General features: G+C 47.4%; 1 protein-coding gene across 3 annotated transcripts in view; it reads right to left on the reverse strand.

Annotated features, from left to right (window-relative positions):
- NTN1 (netrin 1) overlaps positions 1-13,111 on the reverse strand; it is a 168,773-nt gene that overhangs the window by 138,466 nt on the left and 17,196 nt on the right. The gene's annotated exons all lie outside the window — the stretch shown is intronic.

The following is a 13,111-nucleotide window of genomic DNA, read 5'->3' on the forward strand; positions in this document are numbered from 1 at the left end:
ACTCAGCCATACAAAAGAATGAAGATCTGCTCCATGCTACATCACAGAAAGACCATGAGAACACTGTTAACTGAAAGCAGTCAGTCACAAAGGCCACATACGGTATGACTCTATGGGAAATGTCCAGAACTGGCAAATCTACAGAGACTGAAAGTAGATTAGTGGTTGGCTAGGGTTGGGGTGATGACGGCAAAGAGGAAATGGAGGATGATTGCTAATGGGTACAAGATCCTCTTGTTGGGAGACAAGAATGTTCTGGAATGAATTTTAGTGATGATTGGTTGCATCACTCTATAACCACACTCAAAAGCACTGAATCATATATTTTAAATGGGTAAATTATATGGTATGTGAATTATATCTCAGTAAATCTTTTCAAAAAAATTTAGGAATGAATTAATGCAATTCATTACATTAATAGTCAAAGTGAAAGTATATGATCATTTTGATTGATATCGAGAGGATTACCATTCCACATATTCGTAATTTAAAACAATAACACCAAAAAGGAGCAAATCTCCCAGTAAACCAGGAAACAAAGTCATTTCTTTGAGCACAATAAAGGCTATCCACTTAAAACTAGTAACAAAAACATACCTACTGAGAAAACGCTAGAAACATTCTCACTGGGGCCAGAAACCCAAGGGTGTATGTTAGCATTCCTATACAGCATTACTTGGACTTCAAGCCAATGCAGTAAGACAGGAAAAATAAAAGTACAAGTGTTAGGAAAAAAGTGCTAAAAAATTCATGATTTGAGGATTACAGTTGAATCTTAAAAAATCCAAGAGAAGAGAATTAACTAATTTAATTAGCAAATTAATTTTTAAAAGTTCAGTGATGTTGCAGTTTGCAAATTACTTACATAAAAATAACAGCCTTTCTACATGTCAGCAGTATCCAGTTAGAAGATAAAATAAGAAGGGAAAAAAATCCCTTTTCTAATAGTAATCCAAATTATAAATGCATGGAAATCAACTTTCTTTCAAAAAAGTGTGAGACTAGTATAAAGAAATGTATATACTCTGCAGAAGGATGTAAAAGAAGATATGAATAAGTGGAAATGTTAAACATCTCTGGATTGTTGGCAGCTTTTTAAAAAAGATTTTATTTATGAGAGAGAGAGAGAGAGAACACACGAGCATGAGCAGAGGGGAGAGGCAGAGGGAGAGGGACAAGCAGACTCCCTGCTGAGCAGGGAACCAGACGCAGGACTCGATCCCGGGACCCTGGGATTATGACCTGAGCTGAAGGCAGAGGCTTAACAGAGCCACCCAGGCGCCCCCTAACATGTCTGCAGTGTTAGATTTAAACCTGTAAAGGTTTAAGTGTCCCTCTACCATGTACCTCTTGGAATGGCTAAAATTAAAAGACCGACTATATCAAATGCTGGCAAGGACTAGAAATGGGAGACAAGACACTGGAACACTCATGCTGCTGGTGTGAATGTAAAGTGGTACAACCATTCTAGAAAACAGCATGGCTGTTTTCTTAAAATTTTTTTTAAAAAGTTAAACATACACATACCACCTCATTACAGTCACTCCACTCCCAGGCACTTAGCAAGAGAGATGAACACATCTGTGCCCGCAAATACACACACAGGAATGGCCACAGCTGCTTTATCAGTAATGGCCAAACACGGGAAATGACCTCAGTGTCCATCAGCAGGTGCAGGGACACAACGGACTGCTACCAGTGATAAAAGGCAGTGAACCAGTGATGCACATCGCATCACAGACAAATCTCAAGATAATCGTGCAGAACGACAGAAAACAGACAAAAAAGAATACATACCATATGATTCCATTTACTAGAAACTCTAGAAAGGGAAACCAATGTAAAATGACAGAAAGTGCTCTCAGAGAAAGGGGCAAGAGGTGTGGGAGGAATTACCAAGGAGCATTAGGAAACATTTGGGGCTGACGGATAGGTACTGTGTCTTGATCGTGGTGATGTTTTCATAGGTACACGCGTATGTCAAACTTACTGACTTACGCTCTTTAAATAAGTGCAGCTGGCTGGATTTCAATAATAACTCAATAAAACGTCTTACAGATTTATCCTGAAGATGCAGTGAAAAGAAACACGCAATTTGTGATTTATCCAGACGTCCATCCTACCCATTTCGTATCTTACAACCCTAACGGAGACGTTTTACATCATTAAATCATGAAGTGCAACACTTGAGTTGATACAGTAACAACTGAAAAAGTGTGAGGTTGTTCATTATCACCGAGTTCACTTTAAGGAACACTGCCATCCAATTATCCAGGGCATGTGTACTGACGTTTCCCAAACCCACCCAGAGCCCATGCACACAGGCATGCACACATACGTAAGAATAGCAATGAGGATAACTGGAAAAGAACCAATGTGAAAAGATCAGTGAGTAAGTACTGAACACACCCGACACCAAAATGCAGCAACCAAACAGACGGGAAATGGCAGGAAAACAGACCCATCAGTGAAACAAAACTGAAAATCCAGAAAACAGATCCAAGTTTATAAGAAAATGTAAGCATTTCATAAATATGGCATCTTAAATCACTAAGAATGAATGATTTTTTTCCCAATAATTGTCACTGAATGACTGGCTAAATATTTGGAGGAAAAAAAAAAAAAAGAAAGATCCTTACCTCACACCATATGTCACAATTAATTCCAGATGGATGAAAGATTAAAATATATGGCTCTGAGTTCTGGCAACAAGGTGGACTGAGCTCATGCAGAACCCCTACCACGGCAAACATCTAGATGAAATGTAATTTTAAAAAATATTTAATGCATAGCAGATCTCACAAGAAATAAAAGGAAATCCCCAGGTGCTGGAAGAATTAAGAATCTGCAAGCCGAAGTATTAAGAGAAACACTGAGACCATGGTGACCAACAGGTCTGTGTGAGTGGGGCTGGATGAGAAGGAGAAAGAGATCAAAGGAAAGAAAACCTGGGTATTTGACCTAGAAACAGGCCTTCATGGCTTTGGGCTTTGGTTTTAGCACCCATATACAGAAAGGAGATGAGGCCTTGAGACTTCCAAGGCCAGGATGCACACATGAGACCCTACATTCTTTCCTTTAACCAAGACTTAATGAGCATCTACTATACGCCAGGACCCTCATGAGCGACACAGACAAGGACCCCCACTATGTGAACTTAATTTCTAACGAGTGTCAAAATGGAGCAAGTGGTAGGATGGAAAGACGGACGATAAACATAATTAAGGAGTAAATTACATGGTGTGTTAGAAGATGGTAAGTGTTATGGGAGGAAAAGGAGAAAGTGGAGTAAGAAAAGGGTGATCAGGAATGTATGTGATGCATACGTGTGTGTGTGTGTGTGTGTGTGTGGGAAGGAGACAGACACAGATGAGGGAGCTTAGGATATTATTATGTAGGACAATCAGGGCTGGCTACACCAAGAAATGACAACCGATCAAGGGGCTGAAGAAACCATCCATTTGGGTATCTGGCAGTGGGAACTACCCGTAAGAACAGATCTGTCCTGGGGAACAGGACAAACAGGCAAGAGACCAGCTGAAAACCAGCAGCAATCCAGGCCTAGGAGGGACTAGAGGAAAATCCTCAGTTGATACAGAAATGTCCAAGATGATTAATTCATGGAAAAATCAGTCCCACGCCTATGATACCATGAAGATGTCTGGCAAAATCAACTCAGTAGGGACACTCCAGATCTCAGACCAGCGGGATTTCCATAAAATCCCCCCGAAAAGATAAGCTCACAGTCAGACATTACAAAACCCACAAGGAAATCATTCCCATGGAGTAAAGGTCGGCAGACAGAGCAAGCAGGATGATCTGTACCCCCAAGAAGCTGAGATCATCCATCAAACTAAAAAGGACTCCAGGACACCATATGTTTAAGACTATTTATAAGCAAATAAGGCTGAGCAAAGGAAGGCAGGTACTGAAGAGAACGTACAGTATGATTTCATCTACAGAAAGTTCCAGAGCAGACAAAACTAAACCCACAGCGCCAGAAGACAAGATGGTCGTATACCGCGGGGTGGTGATCTCAAGGACGTATGGAGGCCTTCCGGAAATGTTTTATTTCTTGACGGCTGAGCTGGTTACACAGGTGAGCTGACTTGGTCGACGTCCATCCAGCTGTTCATGCAGGATCCGGAGAGAGGAGACCGGCTAGCTGACACGCCAGAGGGCGAAGAAGGAACGCGCCCCACGCTTCCCCTCCCCAACTGGAACAGCTGGTGAGGGAGAGAAGGACAAATCCCTGGTGGTCTTGAAGGGCCGGCCCAGGTGAGGCCCCCCACGCAGAGCCTGACCAGTCTTTCGAGGGACTCCCAGCGGAACAGAGGGCGCGGGGAACATGGCAAAAGCTGCCTCAGGAAGGAGGCATATTTCACTGAACACAGGCTATCAGAGCTGAAGATGGTCTTCACGCCCCAAACCCTCACTTTAAGGGAGAGACAACTGAGACCCAGAGAAATAAAGGAAAACTTTGACCACCAACCCCCCATATTAACAGTTTTCCTTGACTACATACAGATTAAAGATGAGAGACGGCAATCAGACACAGTGGTGAGAAGCAGGACCCGGGGCCATCCCACCTGCTAGCTGGGTGACCCTGGGCAAGGACCGTGTCCCTCACGTGCCTGTTTCTTCACCTGCGGAATTACGTACGAATGTAAATTTGGACATCCGCCTTCTGCACCATGTAGAACCGTGATGTACAGAGCTGGCCTGAGAGCTACCCCCCGGATCCAATGACTCTATTTCTGGATACACGCCCAACCGAAACGCGTTCACACGCCCCCAAATCAAAAGACGAGGACAGGGCACCCGGGGGGCTCAGTGGGTTGGGGCCTCTGCTTTCCACTCCAGTCATGATCCCAGCCAGGGTCCTGGGATCGAGTCCCGCATCAGGCTCTCTGCTGCAGCAGGGAGCCTGCTTCCCCCACTCTCTCTCTCTGTCTACTTGTGATCTCTGTCTATCAAGTAAATAAATAAAATCTTAAAAAAAAAAAAAAAAGACAAGGACAAGCTTATCCACAGCAGCATCCTTTGTATGAGCTGGCACGAGAAAACCACCTGAGTGTCCACCACAAACAGGCTGGGTAACTAAACTGGACCACGTGTTTGCTCCGGGACCCTACACAGCCATAGGAACGAAGGAAATGAACCGCGGACAAGCCCCATGAACAGAACATGGGGCAAAAGAAGCCAGAACACAACTCCACTTACATAGAGCTCAAAAGCAGTCAAAGCCAATGTCTGTTGGGAAGGGCGCATGGCGACAGGGAGGGAGTCCAGGGCAGCTCTGGGGGTGCTGGTGTGTTCCTGATGTGGGCGTTCATCTGCAGTCCTGGAGCTGGATACTTAGGATCCTGGTGCTTTTCCCTACGATGTCACACTTTGAGAGAGGAATCTCCTTCCAGGTAATATTGGTAGAAGCCACGTCGTGGCCGGTTGTGAGGATAAAATGAGGTCGTATCTGTGCAGAGTTTAGAATGGAGTACGGCAGGAGGAAGGGGGATAGACATGTGTATCGAGCCAAAGTCAGACGAGCGGTCTGCCTCTGAGCTCCCCCCAACCCTGCTCTGCAGCATGGGGCAGGGGCTCCTCTCACTCCCTGGCCCCCCATATCCCACCGAGGTCTTGCACAGAACTCCCAGCACGCCGAGGGCATTGAAGGCACACAGGGGTTCAACGACACACCCACGGGACACACATGGCGGGTGGAGGGCACGTGGGGCTGGACACTGCTGGTCTCAATCCAAAGTCCTAACGCACACATCAAGCTCTTCCATATACGAGTAAACAGAAGGCTGGGCTCTCCGACCTTGGTTTTTGAAGCACATCATTCCTACGGAGCAGGACAATCAGAAACCAGCTTGTCACTTAAATGTGGGTCATATTCTCCTGCAGGCATCTCGGACTTAGGAAAAACCACCATGTCAGGGTGTCCAACGGCCCTGCCCTGGGGCGTCCGACTCAAAGGTACTTTCATGTTTCCGATGCCAACCCATGTTTGTGTCAACATGGTGGTTTCCTTTTCCATGCTGGGGTTGGAGCCGTCAGTTAGTTACTGTCGGGTCCACATGCAAGCAGGGCACCGAGGGGAAGCGGCTGGGGGAGAGTCTCTCAATGCCACCCAGACGTGGCTTGGGGGCCAGGACCCACTTCTCAGGTAGGAAGGGACCCTGGGAAGTGTCAGGCACCAGAGCCCTGCCCCCGGGCTGGGACATGCTCTCCTTGGCATGGGAGGGTAGTCCTGGAGCTCTCCCAGTGCAGGGGAAGCTGCCTCTCCCAGAGGGCACCCTTTTCGGGGAACCCAATCTCTCTTAGAGCTGGTGGCAGGGAGAAAACAAAAATGCTAGCTGCACAGCCAATGCACGGGGTTACCGTATTGCAGTGGACTGCAATGCAATCCCCCCACATTTTAGAGGAGCCCAATACGAAATCCACCTCTGCTCGAGACCCTCCGCACCTCCCGCGTCCGGGGCGTTTGGCAAAGTTCCTCCCTCTGGGGGCCCAGCGGTGTTCACAGTTTAGCAGAGGGTACACGTACTAACCTTTCACACGCACGACCTCCCCAACCTGCCCCAACCTGCCCCAACCCGCAGGGAGGGCCCCCACTTCACACTTCTCTACCTCCCCAACCCAAGAGATGGCCACCCCCACTGACAGCTCCAGACACGTCCGTTTGCAGGGTTCCCCTTTGACTGTGGGCTGGGGGAGCTGGGGAAGGTCTTCTAGGTCCGAAAGTGGTCATGCGGTTTTCATCTCCAAGGCTACTCCTAAGACGTTATGGCAGTCCAGGGTATTCTGTTGTAAAGGATGCTAAAACCCTGGGACCATCTCTGGCCTTAAAAGAACAGAGTGCTGTGGTTGATTAGTAATGTCTGCCCTGGTTCCAGAATGGGGGAGCCGTGGCGTGATGGCTAAGTAGGCACCACGGCCACCGCAAGCCGGAACAGACGAACTCGGAAGCTCCGACAGTGGTAACTAGGCAGGCAGAGAGTGTCCCTCCCTTTGGGGATGCCCCATCAAATATGGAAAGGCTGCAACATACAAGGGCTTGGGGAAACTAAACGAGCTCTGTTCTCATTTCCTTGTTACCTAAGGCTCAGTTATTCAAACCCAGTCCATTGAAAGGTCCCTACCGTCCTACAGATAGTGGAACTCAGGTGTGGAGCCTCGAGAATGTGTACAAATTGCACGTGACCACTAATACTCCCTAATATCCACAGGCGAAAAGGACCTGGGGAAAAATCTAGAAATCTATGAGGAGCGCCAGTCAGGAAGAGGGCATGGAGGGCCTCCAACATGAAGCTCAACCACCTACAGCAGCGGGGGGTGGGGAGGGGAGTGAGACCTTGCCTATGTCACCCAGGCCAGTCCTGAATCCTCCAGAGACAGACTTCCAGAACCTCCTTCCAGCTTCCACACTGAGCGGGGAACCTTCCTTGGTTATCAGTGGACGTGGTGCGCTAGGGTGTTAACTTTCTGCCTTCTGAGGTTCTCAGCCCACCAGTTTCCTTTGCCCGCTGAAAAGACACTCCTTTCCATAACCACACCTAGAGACATCTGTCTTCTGGATCTTCTCTACATGTGCAAAGGCACTGTGACACCAATTCCTCCCCCCCAAACGATGACCTCTACGCTAGTCCCGACGGCAGGAGGCCAGGGATCATCAGGGACAGCGCCCACACAGGCAAAGCCGGAACACACATCTCCAGTCCCTGGCAGAACTCCTCAGTCACGGTACCCCTGTCCCCTCGGTGACCTCAGCTTTTCCACTGTCAGCGGACATCTCACAAAAAGGCTTATCGGGTCGGGGGCTCGGGGCCAGGCACCAAAGTGTTAGAAGGGGAAGTCTCAGACGAGACGCATTCCACACCTGGTCCAAGGCACACCCATAGCCCCTTCTCTCTGGCACAGAAGGAAGTAGCTGGGCTCAACACATGCCCAGCCAGGGCCCCCCCCCCCCGCCCCCGGGAGCTGGGGACGAGAAGGAAGCGCCACCTGTACCGGCCAAGGCTGACCACGGATATGTGTCTCGGCCTTCTGACATGCGGGGAAAGGCACGCCAATTATACAAGGTTCCGAAGGCCGGCGAAAATCCATATAAAGCACCTATTACAATGGTGGGCACTTTGTAGGGGGCAGTGGTCTGTCTTCGGGACGTCACCGGACGGCCGCCTTGCACCGATACTGTCAGCTCGGCAGCCCCCCAGCCTCCCAACCCAGTGCCACGTCTCCCAAGGCCACGGAGCCCACGGGGGCTGCTGTGGGTCTTCCTGGACGACGGGCAAAACGCTGTGGGCCACTCTGCAAGTATTAGGCTTAAATCCGGAGCCCTTCAAAAGCCCTCGGAGACCTCGGGGCTCCCTCTAATGAAAGGCGCTGCGGAAACCCAAGGTATGATTATCACTTCTGAAAGAAGAAGAAAATGCTGGCTCACAAACTATCCGTCCTGGTGTATGGACAGATAAGGTTTTATAATCCGGTCCCCTAGGGAGCCATTTACGTTGGTGCGGGCGGGCCGCAGGCGGACCCTGAGGAAGCCATCAAGATAACAGGAATAACAACCCAGCGGACTTTTGAAGTGTAAACATAGAAGTCTATGAAGAATACAATGTTGGTTTAATCCCAAGACAAAAAATTTACTTAATGAAAAGCACAACTCATCTCAAGGAGGAGATATCGATACCAGCTGTGAGCCGAAAATGAGGGGATTCCTTCCAGGGAACATCTGAATTTCAACCCACTGCCTTTCCAATATTTACTCTGGACATAAAGTCTCAAATACTTTTCCGAGGATCTCATTTTTCTACAGGAGGAGGAGGTCAGAGAGAAGTCTGGGCAGGGCCAAAGGCTTCTTGGCGAAGGCTGGAAATGCACAGACCCACCCCAGGAGGTTTACCCTGAGAGAACTCTTGTCTCCCTTCTCTCTGGGCAGAGTAGGGAGCAGACGCCTTGCCCACCGGATGCTGGGGAGAAGCCCAGCAGAGACCCTCACTCCAACTGCCATGCCGCCAACCGAGATCACTAACGGCCCTAGGCGAATGCACGTGAACGTCACCTAGCACACGAGCAGCCAGGGCAGGCCCCTAAACTCCTCTCTTAACAACACTTCTCAGCCCACTTCCTCGATTTTCTTCTGTATGTTTCAGGGAAGCCAGGGGGAGACGGAGCACTAGGGAAACAGAAAGGGCCTTATTACAGAGGATTTTCTGATTGAGCTGTGTTTCCCCACCTTTGAGCAAGATCACGGGCCCCGAAATCAAGAGACTTGGCCATCATCACCCCTAGTGGATGCCAAGACCTGCAAGAAAGTATGTACACCCTTTTCACTTATATTCCTAACTCCCAGCTCCCACTAGGCCTGATGGCTAAAATGAAGGATGATTTTTTTTTTAAGATTTTATTTATTTATTTGACAGAGAGAGAGAGAGAGAGAGAGAGCGAGCACGCCCAAGCAGGGGAGCAGCAGAAGGACAAGGAGGGTCCGCTGAGCAGGGAGCCTGATGCGGGCCTGGATCCCGGGACCCTGGGATCACAACCTGAGCTGAAGGCAGATGCTTAACCCACTGAGCCACCCAGGCACCCCTGAAGGCTGGTTTCTTACATACAACGTCATATTTATACATGTGGGAACATAATTAATACAATGGAACGTGACTGGCACAACTAGGGAATCATCTCCAATTCTAGCAGAAGTAACAGGTGGTTCCAATTCTTTCCTATACATGGATAGGTAACTGTCCCCCACCCACTGACCCACCCATCCACCGTCCAAGCTCTGTGGAGTCCGCCCAAAGGATGCATTAAGACAAAGCATGAACACCCAGCCCCGCCACCTCCTAACCACACGGCTTCGGGAAAACCACTTTAATGCCTCTAGGTTATGGTTTTCTCATCTGTAAAGTAAGTGCAGTCATACTGCGTATTATTAGCATGGCTGCGATGATTAAATGACTAATACGAGTGTTCGGCAAAAAAAAAAAAAAAAAAAAGCTCTCAAGACTTAACGACCATAATGATGATAATTATAATAATCACCAAGACTGTAAAAACATTCAACCGATCTACAGCTATGTGCCAGGCTCTCGACTAAGCAGCAAATAATTTTAGCCTTCTGATTTTGCAAGAGTCTTTAGTGGGGCGTTGGGTTTCTCACAGCAACACCTCCAACACAACCCCCCTTCTCCTGCTGGGGACGAAGGTAGGCCAAAGCGCTGGGGAGCCACTCGCAGCATGAGGAACCCCCCCAACCCCCAAAGCCATGTTTAAACAATTACCAGCATTATGTTGCAGGTACCCACAACCATAGGAGGCCAGCCCAGCACGGCGCTCATCTTGCAGAGACGTCTTTTGTGTGGGTTTTGGGTTTCAGCTGGGCAACGCAAAGCCACAGAGCGAGTCGCAGAACGAGTTTTCATAAGCTCACCCTGTCACAAACCAGGCAGGGGTTCACGCTGACATCCCCACAGTAAGATTAAACAGCATGCTTCGTCAGGCACTAAATACTAACACAGCTCCGACGTCAGGGGGACACTGATTAAAACTGATGTCAATAATTTATGAAACGCAATCTGGTCTTCAGATGCTCTTTTGGAAAAAAAAAAAAAAAGAAGAAGGAGAAGAAGAAGGGGGAGTGGAGAACGGGCCTAGCAACCCAGGTGGTTTAAAACTGTCCATGCATTTTCCCTTGAATGTACACACACCCCCACCATGCTCGGACGCTCCTTTACGCGAAGAATATTAATGCACATGTGTGAGAGCACGGGAACGCTGCTGATACATATGGGCGGAAGAAAGTATTTAGTTATTCCGCTGAGAGCTGTCAAGCCTGTAACGTTATACACGGTCTTGTCTTTCATATTGTTTTGCGGGGGTTTTTTTTCTTCCAGAAGAAATCCGAAATTGAATGTAAAATAAAATCAGCCTTTACGAAAAGTTCCCATGTATCCCGTAGAGAACTCAACCTGGAAAAGGCACCAAAAAGAAAGCTTGAGCAGAGAAAACCTATAGGCTGTACGCACTTCCTAGCAATCCGAAAGTACCTCGGCCCTGGTAGAACCGTGGAGTCAAATAATATCCATGTCATTTTTAAATTTTTGGAGGTTTTTTTTGGGGGGGGGAGAGGGTAGGTATAATTGGAAGTAACCTAAGGAGGGATACCCTTTTAGTGTACTATAAATCACTGTGTCATTATTTGATAAAGGCAGAAACAAAATAGCAGAGCGATAATGCTTCATTTTTTTTTTTTAATCAAGACTGATTTTTGGAATTAAGAAACATCCTTCTTGATTTTGACTTCCATTGTAAATAATCTGGGTGGCTTGACTTGATACGTCAACAGTGTGAAATTCACAAGAGGGGATTATGCTGGGGGGAAAAATCTGATAGTGTGAAAGTTAGTGTGTGAAGGATTTATAATGCTTTTTTTTCCCCCTAGCACAGTGCCCTGTAGTGTCTCAGAACACCTGTCAAATACTAATTCATTCACGTATCTCCGCTACAGGGCCTTTTCATAAAAAGCTCGACCTTTAATTGTAAATCACTTCTAAATTGTCTTTGCTGGCTTTCTCCTTTGCGGAACGATGGAAAAATCACTGAGACTTCAATTAAGACTTTATGGGAACTTCAACCTGGCGTTCCCGAGGCTGTAGCTACAAGATATCAGAACATCTATTCAAAAGGGAAACTATAAATAACTTTAACTTAGTTGAATTGGCTTTGCTTTTATGAGATGACTGAATAATTGGCGAGATTCAAAGATACTTTGACTACTGAGAATTAAAATAACTTCAGGAAAAACCAGAAAATATTGTTGGCCGATTATTTGTCATGCAGATGATGTACTTATTAGGCCTAATTAAGCTTTTTGAACAAAAAAAAAACCACTTACTAATTACATTAGTTAATATGTTGATTGCTCAATTTGGCTGTAAAAAAAAAAGCAGTCAATCCAATTTGTGCACACAGTTAATGCTGTGGTCAAAAGACAAAATCCTCAACTATAGGGTTTATTTCAAGTGCATGACCATTGTTACGACAAATACGGGTTCCGTCTCCACATCCAAAGGGATGGGGAGGGATGGGGGTGGGCCGTGATTGTGAACAATACCCAGGCTGAGAGGAATCCTCAGGCCAGCACCAAGTTAGCACAAGATTCCGTTTTTCACCTCAAATGTATTCACTAGCGATCGTCCAATTAGACCCCTCTGTCGACAACCCGAAGATGTCTTTCATATGCACAGGCGAGCTAAAACTGATAGCAAAGCCGTGGGAGGCCCTTTAAATGTCAATAAAGGGTTTTTATGCACAAAAGGCAGCAAAGAAAAGAGGGAGGGGGAAAGAGAAGGGATGGGAAAAACCAACATTTCTAAAGGAAAGGAGCAGATCAAAGCAATTTTATTCTCAAAGACCACGAAGTCAGGGTGTAACTACCAGCTCACCACGCAAACCTGCAAAGTCTCTTCACTTCAATCTGGCAACCCGTTCAGGCCCTTAAATGAGTGGGATGAACAATTAGGTCTGCAAAAGCGGGGCTGGTGCAAAGAGCCCTGTGCAGCCCCAGACGCCTGACTGGGCCTCAGTGCCCACCCGGATCTCCAAGACATGTTTTCCATTCGCTCGCTCAAAAGTCTGCATGCACAGTCATGAGGCACAAACTATTCGACAACAACATGACACAATTAATCAGAACCAGACCTCAAAACGTGTGTTTGTGGGGACCAGCACACTTAGCAATGCGCCTCGGATGGGGGAAGAGATTGAAGAAAACCCACGCGGGCTGCCCGGGGGTTGCAGGGGGGAGGGTAGGGCGGGACTGCAGGACGTTCACAAAAGATGCACATGGATGGGGTGCATTTAGGGACTAAATACTCTTCATTAACACGGAACGTGGGATTTGGAATTTTACATCTCAGGCTGGAATTCTTTAGCATTCCTTCTCCCCACCCCGCCCCCAATTTTGTTTTTCGGTTTTTGTGTCTCCCCTCTCCCCACCCCGGGGGGGAAAAACTGATGCCTGAGAGTTTCTACAGCAGCAAAGTTGTACAATTCAGAAATAGAACGGATCTCTCTCTCTCTCCACACCCCCCCCCTTTATTTAAGC

The sequence above is a fragment of the Meles meles genome, chromosome 18, assembly GCF_922984935.1.
Source record: "Meles meles chromosome 18, mMelMel3.1 paternal haplotype, whole genome shotgun sequence".
NCBI lineage: Eukaryota > Metazoa > Chordata > Mammalia > Carnivora > Mustelidae > Meles > Meles meles.